The sequence below is a fragment of the Trachypithecus francoisi genome, unplaced genomic scaffold, assembly GCF_009764315.1.
Source record: "Trachypithecus francoisi isolate TF-2019V2 unplaced genomic scaffold, Tfra_2.0 Lachesis_group13, whole genome shotgun sequence".
Taxonomy (NCBI): domain Eukaryota; kingdom Metazoa; phylum Chordata; class Mammalia; order Primates; family Cercopithecidae; genus Trachypithecus; species Trachypithecus francoisi.
Window position 1 is genome coordinate 103,520,307 of NW_022681458.1, and position 12,944 is coordinate 103,533,250.

Here is a 12,944-nt window from a genome sequence, read left to right on the forward strand (position 1 = left end):
AACTAGGAATAAATCACAAAAGGGCTTGACTTAGCTACTTTTCAAACACAGAGACCATGAAGTAAAGTAAAACACAGAAAACAGAGACTAAATTGAAATATTATAAAAACAAATGATCAATGTGTTTTTATAATCCAAACGAAAAAAAGATGGCATTATTTCCAATTTATCTGACATAAGTGTCTCATGAGATTTTTAAATTTTATCATACGAGTGTATAATGCTGAAAGTCTTTATATAGGCATAACTACAAAAGAACTTTATGAGACAAAGTCATTAGGTGCGGTGTTTAGAAAACTCTCATGCCATTTCCAATTTTTTAAAAGATCAAAAAGTTACGGAGGAGTGTGTCAGAAAGAATCAACCTCTATCCAGCCCACAGATATTACAAGTTGAGTATCCCTTATCTGGAAAAGCTTGGAACCAGAAGTATTTTAGATTTGGGATTTTTTTCAGATTGTGGAATATTTGCATGTACATAATGAAATATCTTGGGGATAGGACCCAAGTATAAACACAAATTTCATTTATATTTTATATATAACTTATAAAGAAAATTTTATACAATAGTTTTAATAATTTTGTGGATGAAATCAAGTTTATTTACAGTGACCCATCAGAGAGCAAAGGTGCCACTGTCTCTGTCACCTATGTGGACAGCGTGTGGTTGTTTGGCATCATCATCATTCCTGATTCTGAATTTATATGCTACCAATAAGCAATCATTTTCTATACTACTCATACAGAATAACTTAACAGTAAAAACTATGGCATACCATTAATATAATAAAAACAAAAAATGTGTTCAGGGTAGCTAGGCAGCACAGTAGCATCACTGGAATACCTGAATCAACTGGCAGTGGCAGGCTTTCAATCTTTACCTATGGAGCTGTATTTTGATTAAAAATTACTGAACCCTGTATTTTTTTTTTAGGTGAAGGAAACATCAGAGGCAGTTGAGGGACCAGGAAGTGAGTCCTCTAAGGATGAGGAGACATTCTGCTGGATGGCTTTTAAAAATGTTTCCTCCATAATAATTTGCCTCACTAACCTTTTGGAGTTTGTTTTGTTTTGTTTTGTTTTTTGACTTAGAAGTCTTTCTTTTGATCTGATAAATTGACATGATTCTTTATTCTGCTGTGAAAGCATGCTCCTCTAGTCCTTCAATAAGTCAATCACACATTTTCACCATGTCATCTACAGGCACTAATTTCTGCAATGTTAACAATGTCATCTTTATCATCACTATTATGATGATCACGTTAATTCAGAACCAGTTCACTTATTTCATCATTAGTCAATGAATAAACAACTGGAGCCACCTTCTCAATGTTAAAAATCTTCTTTGATATGCATTTTTTCCAATCTACTGACAGACTCTTAAGGTATAGTTTTTGTATATGTAAGGGGGCCAAACATCATTTTTCTTCTCATACAGAAAAATACAATTTCTTCTTGACATACAGAAATCTTCAAAGTCATCCCCTTGTTCATCATCATCACACAGTGAACAGAGTCACAAGCCAGAGGTTGTGTCAGGTATGCACAACTATTTCTTTAGTCACTGTGTTCCAACTACTGGCAACAGCATACACAGCATCTCTGATGCTAAACTTTTCTTGAAAACCTTCCACACCCGTGTTTCTGTTCACTGCTGTTTGTATGCCATTCAAAAACGTGTTTTTATATTTACTCTTCATTGATATAAAGATTCTGTGGTCACATGACTGAGATGAAGGAATCTCATTTGGGGAAACACACACATGGCATAAGCATTATTTTTTATTAGAATTTCAGCTGGAGGATGAGCAGAACAGTTGTCAAGGAATAACAAAATCTTGCAGTCATCATCCAGTCCAGTTTCCCTGCATTAAGCATGAGCCACTGGTTCAAAATGTTTGTTAAATCCATGCCTTTTTGTTAGCACAGTAATGAACTGGTGACCCATGCCTTTTTGTTAGCGTGGTAATGGACTGGTGAGAGATTCACTCCTTGAAAAGAGTGAGAACCCAAGCTTTTGCCTGTCACAGCAAGTTCACAGTTACGCCTGGCCGCTACATTAGCACATCCCAGCACAGTTATTCTGTCCTTGGCATCCTTAACTCCTGAAGGGACTGTTGCAACAGTTGTGGTCAGTGTCTTTCTGGAGCAACATTGATGTTTCAGCCATATTTTCTGTCATCAGATTTTCATCAGCAACGACCTTGGCTAACTTGTCTATAAATGTGTCTGCTTCTCATGATCAGCAGATGCTTTATCACCACAAAATTTTAAAATTTTAATGTTGTTTCTTTTCTTAAATTTCTGTAACCAGCCTGATGAATATTCAATATTCTTTCATTTTTAGTTTACTGAGATAGATATTTTCTTGTTTCATGACCAGCATACCATGAAGTGGCATGTGTTCACTGTGATGCTGGTGGATCCACTCTTTCCATATGCAATTGAAGTCTTCATTTTTAACTTAATGCAGTGTTTTTCTATTTTAGCTAATGTCTGTTTATCACCTCCAACATAGAACTTCAATAGCTTGTTTTTCTGTTTCTTCAGATCGTATACAGTGATCATTCCATTACCATGCTCTTCTGTAAGACGTTTCACACTTCTGCTGCTACCCGGTTTCTCCAACAGCTTGACTTTTTGTGCTATAAACATAAATGCTTTCTCTTTTTCTTATCACGGTTACCCACAGGGGTATCTCTAGGCCTTCCTGACATTTTCAACAGTAAGCAAAAACCGTGGTGATTAATGTACCCATGTAGGGCATCATGGGGAACTTGTTGGTGCATCTTGCCTGCACACATGCCATTTTTGTGGGCTTGCTTGTGTGGGGAAATTTGAGCATGCAAGGAAAAGATAGATTACAGCTTAGTGAGACTTGGAAGGGTCTTTTATTTATTTATGTATTTATGTATTTATTTTTAGGGACACCAAATAAACTGTGTTGTGTGCCTGTGTTTTGACTGTGACCCACAACACGTGGTCAGGTGTGCAATTTTCCATTTGCGGCATTATTTCAGAGCTTGAGAAGTTTCAGATTTTTGAGGTCAGATGTGCAATTTTCCACTTGTGACATCATGTCACAGCTCAAAAATTTCAGATTTTGAGCATTTTGGATTTTTGAATTAGGAGTAATAAATCCATATATTTATACCAGTTTGATCTATTTCAAGCCTCAACCTGATCTGCATATTCTCTCTATGTGGTGGAGGCAACAGGGAACTACATTTTGTGAAAGATTCATGCTCTTTATCCATAGCATAAAGTAAATACTGGAAGAAAACTATCATCAAGCATTATATTTTTCAATCCTCTTGTATCTAAGCAGAGACATATGATCATCTCAAGCTGATGAAATGTAAGCAAAATTACTTTTTTTTTTTTGAGAGGGAGTCTCACTCTGTCACCCAGGCTAGAGTGCAATGGCACAATCTTGGCTCACTGCAACCTCTACCTCCCGGGTTCAAGTGACTCTGCCACCTCAGCCTCCTGAGTAGCTGGGACTACAGGCATGTGCCACCATGTCCAGCTAATTTTTTGTGTTTTTAGTACAGACGAGGTTTCACCATGTTGACCAGGCTGGTCTCGAACTCCTGACCTCAAGTGACCCACCCACCTCGACTTCCCAAAGTGCTGAGATTACATGTGTGAGCAACCATGGCTGACCTGAATATCACTTCTTAATAAGACAGTGATGCATACTCTGTGTTATCCTCATGCTTTTTGTTCAAACCATGGTAAACTTGTTGGTCCCATGTTAAAGATTTCAGCATCACAAAATATGAAGCATCTGAATTCTTGCATCTGCTTAGAATACAGCTTTCTAGCAAGACATATCTGTTTAGGCTGGCACACTTTCTATGAAAAGTCTACTTTGTAGATATTTTAATGTTTGTAGACTACGGTCTCTGTTTCTTCCCCCCGCCCCCACCCATGGGCCCTCCTCCTCCTCTTCTCCTCTTTAAAAATGTAAAAAGAAATAAAAATGATTCTTTGTTCAAGGGCCATACCAAAACAGGCCATGGGACAGATGGCCTGTGGGTCCTATAATAGCTTTGCCATTTCCCCATATTAAGTCACTGATATCTGTAGGTTTTGCCACAGCAATGAGCATACTCTGATTAATACATCTCGTAACAGGAGTTGGTAAACATTCCACAGGCCAAATATGGTCTTAGCTTATTTATGTAAATAAAGTTTTCCTGAGCACAGTCCCACCCATTCACATATTTATTTTCTAGGGCTGCTTTTGCACTACAAGAGCAGACTTTAGTAACTGCGACAGAGACTGTACACCCAGCAAAGCCTGAAATATTTACTGTCTGAACCTTCACAGAAAAGGTTTGCTGTCCCCTTTTCTGTAACTTTAACAATCAATAGATTCCCTGTCTCTAGAAGTGCTTCTTCATTAATGTGGCAGCCACAACTCTCAAGGAAGCTTATTTTCCAACTTGATAAAAATTTATTTTTTATATTAAGTCAAAATATCTTTCCCTGTAACATCTATCCATTGATCCTAGATCTGCCCCAGCAGCCTCACAGCTTATGATATTTCCTCTTCTACACGTCAGCCTCTGAAACCTCCCAGTACTTTTGAGGAGAGGAAGTTGAGTTACCATGAGATGTATCACTTGTTCACCACAAAAAAAGTGGGGTTTGTCCTGTTTTCCTTATAATAGTTTTCTGAAGTGTTTGTTAGAGCCTAAAAGGAAATATGTGGTTCAAATTTACCTCACAAGTGACTTCTTCATGTACAAGTCCCAAATGTTGAAAAAAAAAGGGACAATGTCGTCCAGTTTTACATTTCTACTCTGGGAGACATTGGATATATTACGTTTTGTTTTATTGATATTTTGGATAAAATTGTATCATGAAATGGGTATCATTCGATAGCAAGACTGTGGGGCCAGACTGACCTAAATTTTAAACAGAACTTCATCACTTATGAACTATGTATCTTTGGGCAAATTTGTTAAGTCCATTACACTTCACTTGTCTTATCTGTAAAATGGGAGAATTGTTATTTAGTCAGAAACTTTATGTCATAGGTGTGTTTTGAGGATTAAAGGAGATAATATATGTGTCATGTTTTGCTTTATCCTAAACATTTCCAATGCATTGAGAAAATATTGTTTATTATGGTACTAAATGATACTGTCATTTCTGTTGTAGATATGCATTAAGAATAGCATCTTTTTGCCATGTTGCCTGTATATGCTCTCACAAAGTGAGCATAGTGTGCAGATTTTGAAAATTATGCATAGAATTCAATTAACAATTAATTTACTTTAAGACCTTCTTACTATCTTGCAAAATTCCTCAGTGTTTTTAAAATAAATTCCATAACATGATTGTGTATTTGTTTGTACACATGTGCTATTAAACATTATTTAGGTCTATGAGGTGCAAAGTTTTAAGTTGTTTGGAGTACACAATGTAGTCCTTATATGCAGGCTCTCCTATTTGCTGCCTTCATTCTATTAGGCTGAAGGGGAGTCACAGATCTTAGAATGAATGAGAACTTATTATAATAATATTCTATCTAAATCATGAATAACTTCAACATTTATTCAGTATTCAACAAATATTCACTGGTTGCCTATTCTGTGCCTTACATAGCTCTTCTCTTGGAAAGTTTCTTCTAGGAGGGGAAAAAAGACAGGTTAATAATAGATAAGCAGAGGCAAAAGAGTAATGACATTGAGGTTACTTTTCCAAGAATAATCAAAGAAGTTGCCCCATTTCACTAAGGTTCAGCTCAAATGCTACCTCCTCAGAGAAAAGATACAAGACAAGAACACATTAGGCTAAGAGAACCACAAGAAAAATCCACTAGAGTCAGGAACGGGCCCACATGGGGAAAAGTAGTATCAGGTGACTTTGGGAAAACTTGAAATTATGTATTCCAACTGACCTGGCCAGTAGAAAATCCTTATTGCAGGAAAATATTTCTTACCGAACACCCTTCCAGTTGTTTCCAGTCTAGCTCTTTAGAGCTGTCTAATATAAGCCTAATCCTTCTAATATTTGTGTTCCTTAATACTAAACTTCCTCAATTCCTTTTAACATTGCAAGGTAGTAGCATAGGAGGTGTCCAGGCTTTGTTGTTAGATAAACCGAATTTCTTTTCTAGCTTTACTGTGTATTAGCTTCGTGGTGTCAGGAGAGTTACTTAATCTTTCTGAGCTCTGGTTTTCTTTCTTGCAAAATCAGGAAAATCATACCCAGCTTTCAAGAATTTTGGGAGGATTAAGGGAGAAAATTGTATAAAGCATAAAATAGCACCAGCCACATAACATGTGTTAAATAGAAAGTGACTAGAATAATTAATAGCAGTTATTACATTCTTATTACCCTTGTTTTATGACAACTCTTCTGTTTGTTAATGTTCCTCTGGAAGTGCAGCTCCCAGAATTTAATACAGGAGTCTGGGCAGTGAACATTGAGGTAATCAATTTAGGACTATTGCCTTCTTTGCTCTGGACACTGCTTTTATAATCGAAGCTTAGGATACTTTAAGTGTTTTTAGCAAATGTGTGATACTTATATATTGACCTTGCTTTAAAATAAGATCTCTTTTTTGTTTGCATGTGTATGCCTTTTCTCTCCTTTTCTGATTTGAGAGTTAGATGTCTGAAGCTCAGATAAGAGGCAATGTACCACAGAGAATAAGAATACTGACTTTGTGTCAAATCTGCCTTTGAACCCTAGCTTTGTACTTGTCCAAACTTGGGCGAGTTTTTGAAAATGGTGAGCATTTTTCTCGTTTGCTAGGCATGGACTTTAATAACTACTCTGTATAGTTTTCATAAAGATTAAATGGGATAATACATTTTAAATGCTTAGCATAAGGCCTGGAATATAATAATAGATCAATAAAAAGTAGCTATTATTAACATCTCATTTAATTACATGTTGTTAGTTTAATCATTACTCTGGGTAAGTATCTCTCTGTTTTTAGACCCTTACTCTATAACCTATGTTCTCCTCCATTTTGAGTAAGATATAAATGTTATTAATATTCTCTTTCATTTATGGTCATGACATTGAAAACAACAAAGCTAACTGTAACATCCCAAACAATCCACAAGGTATCTTCCTATATGCAAATTAATCCATTGTTCAGTGCTCTTGAGTATGGACAGTCAACCAATGCCAAGAAACTTTGTTTTTTTGAGGTATATTAGCTGTTGATTTATGTTGAATCCAGCTTTCTTTGAATTGACGTGATTATATAACAGATGGACTGAGTAGACATCATTATGAAAATTCATTTCAATATCCTTAATTCATGAAGTATGCTAACAATTAAACTTCTATTTTTAATGACTGCCCAAACAGAGTTTATATGATTTATTTTCACAAATCACACTCTCATTTATTGGAAACAAATGAGAACACATGTGAATGGTCATTTTTATTGTAATTACTGTAGTCTTACCATTTTCAATGGTTTCTGTTCATTCATGACTATAGCATCCAGAGCAGTACTTCATTCCAACAAATTATAGCAAGTGCATATTTCACAAAGCACTTTTTCATTCTGCTATGTAAATTTGCATGAGCATAGTTTTATAAGTTTTTTGATTTGCTAAATCCTTTAACAGACATTAAGCTATTTTTATTACTTTGCTATTAGAAATCAATCATGCCAAGCCATATGTTTAATTTTGCTGTAATTCATATCAGTAATTAGAATCTCAATAATGACTCTGTTGACAAGTGGCACATCTTAGGCCTTCTGGATCCAGCTAATGAGATGGAAGCCCATTCCAATAGCACTATAAAAGATAATCATAACTTTTATAAATGTATATAAGAATTGGTTGAAGGGCAGTCAAATACATCTAATTTAAATGATATAAATATTATTAATCATTAGTAGTTCCTAAATTTTACCTGATTCCAGTACCTTTTGAAGAGATTATAGCCTGCAGAATTCCATTCTTATGAGAAAAAAACATAGACACGTTTTTTGAGAGGGAATATAGTATAGTCTTGGAGTCTGAATAGAAAAACATATTATTTCATTGATTATTTTGCTCCTCATTTTTCTCCTTTATAGAAATTCTTAGAAGACAATAAACATGTAAATGTATGTTGAAATTAATTTTATAGAGGACTCTCATTTTATAATAATATACATTCCCTTTCCATTTCAATCCTAAAATATGGATTTTATAGAATTGATAATTATGGTTTAAAGGGGGAAAATGCTTTGAAGAAACTGTTTATTTTAAAATCTACATGATTTAATTTATGATCTTATTTTTTAACTTATATACTATAAAATCATCACCATGTGAAATCTAAACTCATTATTTTTCTCTTGACTATAAAAATTGCAAAAAGATGAGCAGAACTGAACACAAAAACTGGGAATTAATTGTGGAAAAAAATCCCCTAAAATTTTAAAAATAAAATTGTATTAATAAGTTTTTTCTTTTAAAAGTCAGTTGAAGGTGACTTAATAAATCATTTATAATTCTTTCTAAAGATGTTACTAGCATTATGATCAAGCAAATTCATTGCTATAAGATATTGATATTCTGATCAAATCAGACAATGTACACATAAATGACTTGACAAGAAATAAACTTTCTGTTTCTTGAAACTGACACTGTGGTATTGTATCAAGCTTAATTTTCGTTGAGATACATTGCATTGAATGGTGTTTAACAAAATACATTAAGAAAAATGAAATCACATAGTGTGTTAAAAAGAAGATCAAGGAGAATGCATATGAGCTAAATTTATTTGAAATGTTGGCCTCATTTTTAAATTAACTGCTTATTTGAATTAAATAGATTTGCTTTCAACATTCATTTATTGAGTTTCTTACAATTTATTAAAGAGAACTATTGAAAGGCTATGGGCTTTGAGTAAAATATAAGCTGCTATAATGTTTGCCAGTTGTAGAAAATGAGCTCCCTTGAATCTGTGAGATTAAGAGCTAAGTCTGGTTCACTGTTGCAATATCACTCCCAAAAAGGGATAGGCTTTTCTAGGTCAACTATAAAGTTTTTCTGAACAGGTAAATGGATGAATGAATGAAGGCTAGCAAATACATTCAGAAGAACGTTTGCAACAAAGGTAGTCTTGACTTTTTCTGAGGACAGTCTAAATACATTTACATATATATACATGTACACATTTTTAAAAGATTAAGATCAGCTTTATTTCTGGTTTTCACTAACACTTAAAATAGTCTCAAAAATTAAAGATTGAGGATTAAGAAAAAATATATGTGTGGGAATATAATAAAATCAGGGTTGTTATTATTAACTCAGAGGAATTCTCACTATGGCATCCCATACAGCTGCTCACAGCTCTAAGACTTCCTTCAGTCAAGGCAAAGAGGAAAATTGTTATCTGATTTACAGTGTCTTTAGAACAAACCATCTGTTCAGGGGAAGCTGAAATTTTCCTGACACTTAGATCTGAATGGAATTTCTCTTGTGAGTTCTTAGAGTTCTCTGACCTGAAATACGTCCATAGTAGATGTGTAAGACATTTGGTGGTGGTGTTTCTAATGGTGAATATAACAAAGACAATACAACAAGCGTAACTTACTTGAAATTTGGCCCAAATGCACTCTGAATGAAACTGGTATCTTTGATGAGCTAAACTATCCAGAGCAGTAGTTTTCATATGGAATGCAGATTCCAGGAGATTCTTGGAAGTGTGTCATAGTCTCCCTACAGGAAGATGAGGTGTGGAACTGATTAAAGAGGAAGTAAATCCAAGCAGAGATCACTTGGGTTCTCTGTGTAAAATTTAGGAAATGCCTCTGCTCCTGCACAAATATTTGAAAAAGAACTGATCTAAAAAAAGTTAGACAACCATGACTCTCAGAAAATCATTTCTGAATTTTTTCAAAAATAAGGTTTTTTTCTGATACAAAATGAGCAGTAGAAAATTAAAAAGTTTTTGTCTAGGATAAAAATATGACGGTCATGTAGGCTTTAATGCCCATTAGGCAAACAGCCATGTGTTTTCACAATCAGTTTGATAGCAGATAAAGTTATTGTCCTCTCAGAAAATTAAAGTACCTAACTGAGACACACTCTGAATTGGTGAAATGACATTTTTCATAACTGAGTATAAGCTGAGACCAAAAGGCATAGATTAAACAGAACCTATAAATTTTTAAAAAGAGAGGACATTAACCAATCCTTTATTAATATTTGATGAGCAAAAACTACTTTGTAGACTGAGAAGCTGAGAGAACAATGGTATACTTTTGAAATATTTGTTAGTGGAATATTTTTTTAGCTGCTACTGCTGACAAAAATGTCAGCATGAAAGACAAAGGAAAAAGTAGTTAACTAAAAAGCAACTTCATGGCTAAAGAGTAAAGGTTTGCAAATACAAATACACACTTGTATTTATATATGGGTATCTATACATGGATACATAGGCATAGATATATGCATAAAAGATTGAAATTTAAAAGTAGTGTACATTTATTCCTGAATAGCTATACAATATGCTATTCCATGACAGTAACATAGTCCATTTAATCCCACCTTTGTTTTGTGGAATTAATCTTTTTCCATTTTTAAATTTTTATTTAGCATGTGTGGCAGTTTTATGTGCCTAGGTGTTTTCTTGGAATGCTTTCCTATAAAAAAAATACTGAAGCAAAAATCGTAAGGTTTATAGAAGTCAATCATACATAGCATTTGATTAATTTCCAGAAGATTAAAGGCATTTAGGTACATACCTGCTACACTTTGATTCCCACCTTACAGCATATTCACCAGCATTGAGTGTCATCTATGTCAGTTTTCAAATTCAAATTAATAATGTTTTAATTTGCATCTCTATGCTTACAAGTAAGATTGAACATTCTTTTTAATTATATCATTCAATTCTGTCTTCTGTGAATTGCGTAGTTATTTACCCGTTTATCTACTTGAGTCTTAATGTTGATCTCTTTATGAGTTTCTGGTTGTTTCAAATATTAATTTTGAAATTAAAGAAAAGTTTATTTTTAAATGAATGGAGAAAAGATTTAAAATACCCCACTTTAAGTCAGGTTTCAAACCGATATGGTCATAAGATTCCCGTCACATCTTTAGACATTGTGACTTTAACAACTTCTACATTTTTATGAGACAACACATAGAAAAGAGAGTATTTTGGGATATCACCCTATCACCTTCCAATTTCAAAAAAAATTCTGAAAGGGAGTAAGGAATGTATTTAACATTATCACAATTTTTGTGGAATGATTTAAACTCTATATAATATATGCATTCAATGTTTTAAAAATCAATTAGCCCTAACATCCTGTGCATGTCTCTTCTCACTTCAAGAAGTACTCTCAGAATAAAATGCATCATAAATTGACCTTTTTGCCTAAATGAGGTCCAATTTATTCAGCTATAGTAATTGACTCAATAGAGTAAAGCAGAAGCATAATTAAGGTTGTGGCTATCACCAGAAAATCTGTATCTACAGAATAAAACATCTGAGCTGTTACCCATTAATTTGGAAAAAAAAAACCCAAGTGCTCTGTTTTCAAGATAGAGTCAGTGATGAACAAATATATTGTAACTTCAAATAAATCATGTCCATGATGAGTAGGTGAAAATAAACTAAGTGAAAAAGTAAAGTACATAGGTTAGATAAGCCGGCAGCCCCTTTCATCATTGAAGATCATATTTAATATTTTGTTTGCAAAACTATTGGAGAAGTAGGTGCAATGTAGTGGCTAACAGCATGGCTCAAAGTCAAGCTCCTTCACGAAGCAACTTTGGAAGCTCAAATAAGTTATATAACATCTCTTGGCTGCAGTTTCTTTGGGGGTAACCAGTAATAATGCAATCATCCCCTGGCACCAGTGGGGGAAATTTGTTTCAGGATCCCTGTGGATACCAAAGTTCACAGATGCTTAAGTCTCTTACATAAAATCATGTAGTATTTGCATATAACCTACACACATCCTCCCATATACTTTAAATCATCTGTAGATTAGTTAAAATACCTAATACAATGTAAATGTTATATAATAGTTGTTATACTGTTAGGGAACATTACCATATTCATTAGGAAACAATAAAAAGAACAAAAGGTCTGTACATGTTCAGGACAGAGGCAACCTTTTTTTTTTTTTTTTTTTTTTTGGTGTGTGTGTCCCCAAACTGTAAGTGGTTGAATCTACCGATGCAGGACCAACACCCTAGAGAGGCGGCTGTAGTACCTGTCTGTAGAGTTGTTGCTGTTGTCCCCATGCAGAGATTATGCATGTGAATTAGTTTATTCTCTACAAATGAGGTCATGGTAAGACCAAAGACAGAATTTTAGTGGTTTATAACTGAAGGGAATATTGAAATGTGCTGAAAAGTGTGAATATCATTAACATAAGTTCTTTAGAAGAGGGTGTTCATGTTACATCATGCATAAATGCAGTTAATTTTGCTGAAATGAAAATAGCTTCACTATTCTCACTAAAAACTTGTAGCTTATTTCTTTTCATAAGTAAAACATGTGTAGGTGTGGCAATGTACATATATATGCTTTCAGGTATGTAAAAGTGAGAAAAATTGCTTTTGCCCTTTATTTTTAAGTTTCATATAATCCCACATATGTTGTACACTCCTTGAGACCAGAACTTTTTTCCAGACCAGGACATAGGTCCCTAGCGTACTCATTAAAACTAGCAGATGAACACAGAGCATTCTTAGCAACAGGCTCATATTGATTGACGCAAATCTCGAGCCATAAATGGGAGACCTCAGCTGTCAGCCACATTTTCATAGCTGGGAGTAGTGAATTTTACCTATCCTCTATCATTTCGTTTGAGAATTTCATAAAACATGGGTGCCAGGGAGGTGAGTAGAAGTTATATGACTTTATGTTCTCTGAGGATTTCCAGAGTGTATTTTTAAGGCATTTTTCCTCTATAAAACTATTGCTACCTATAGCATTGCCATATG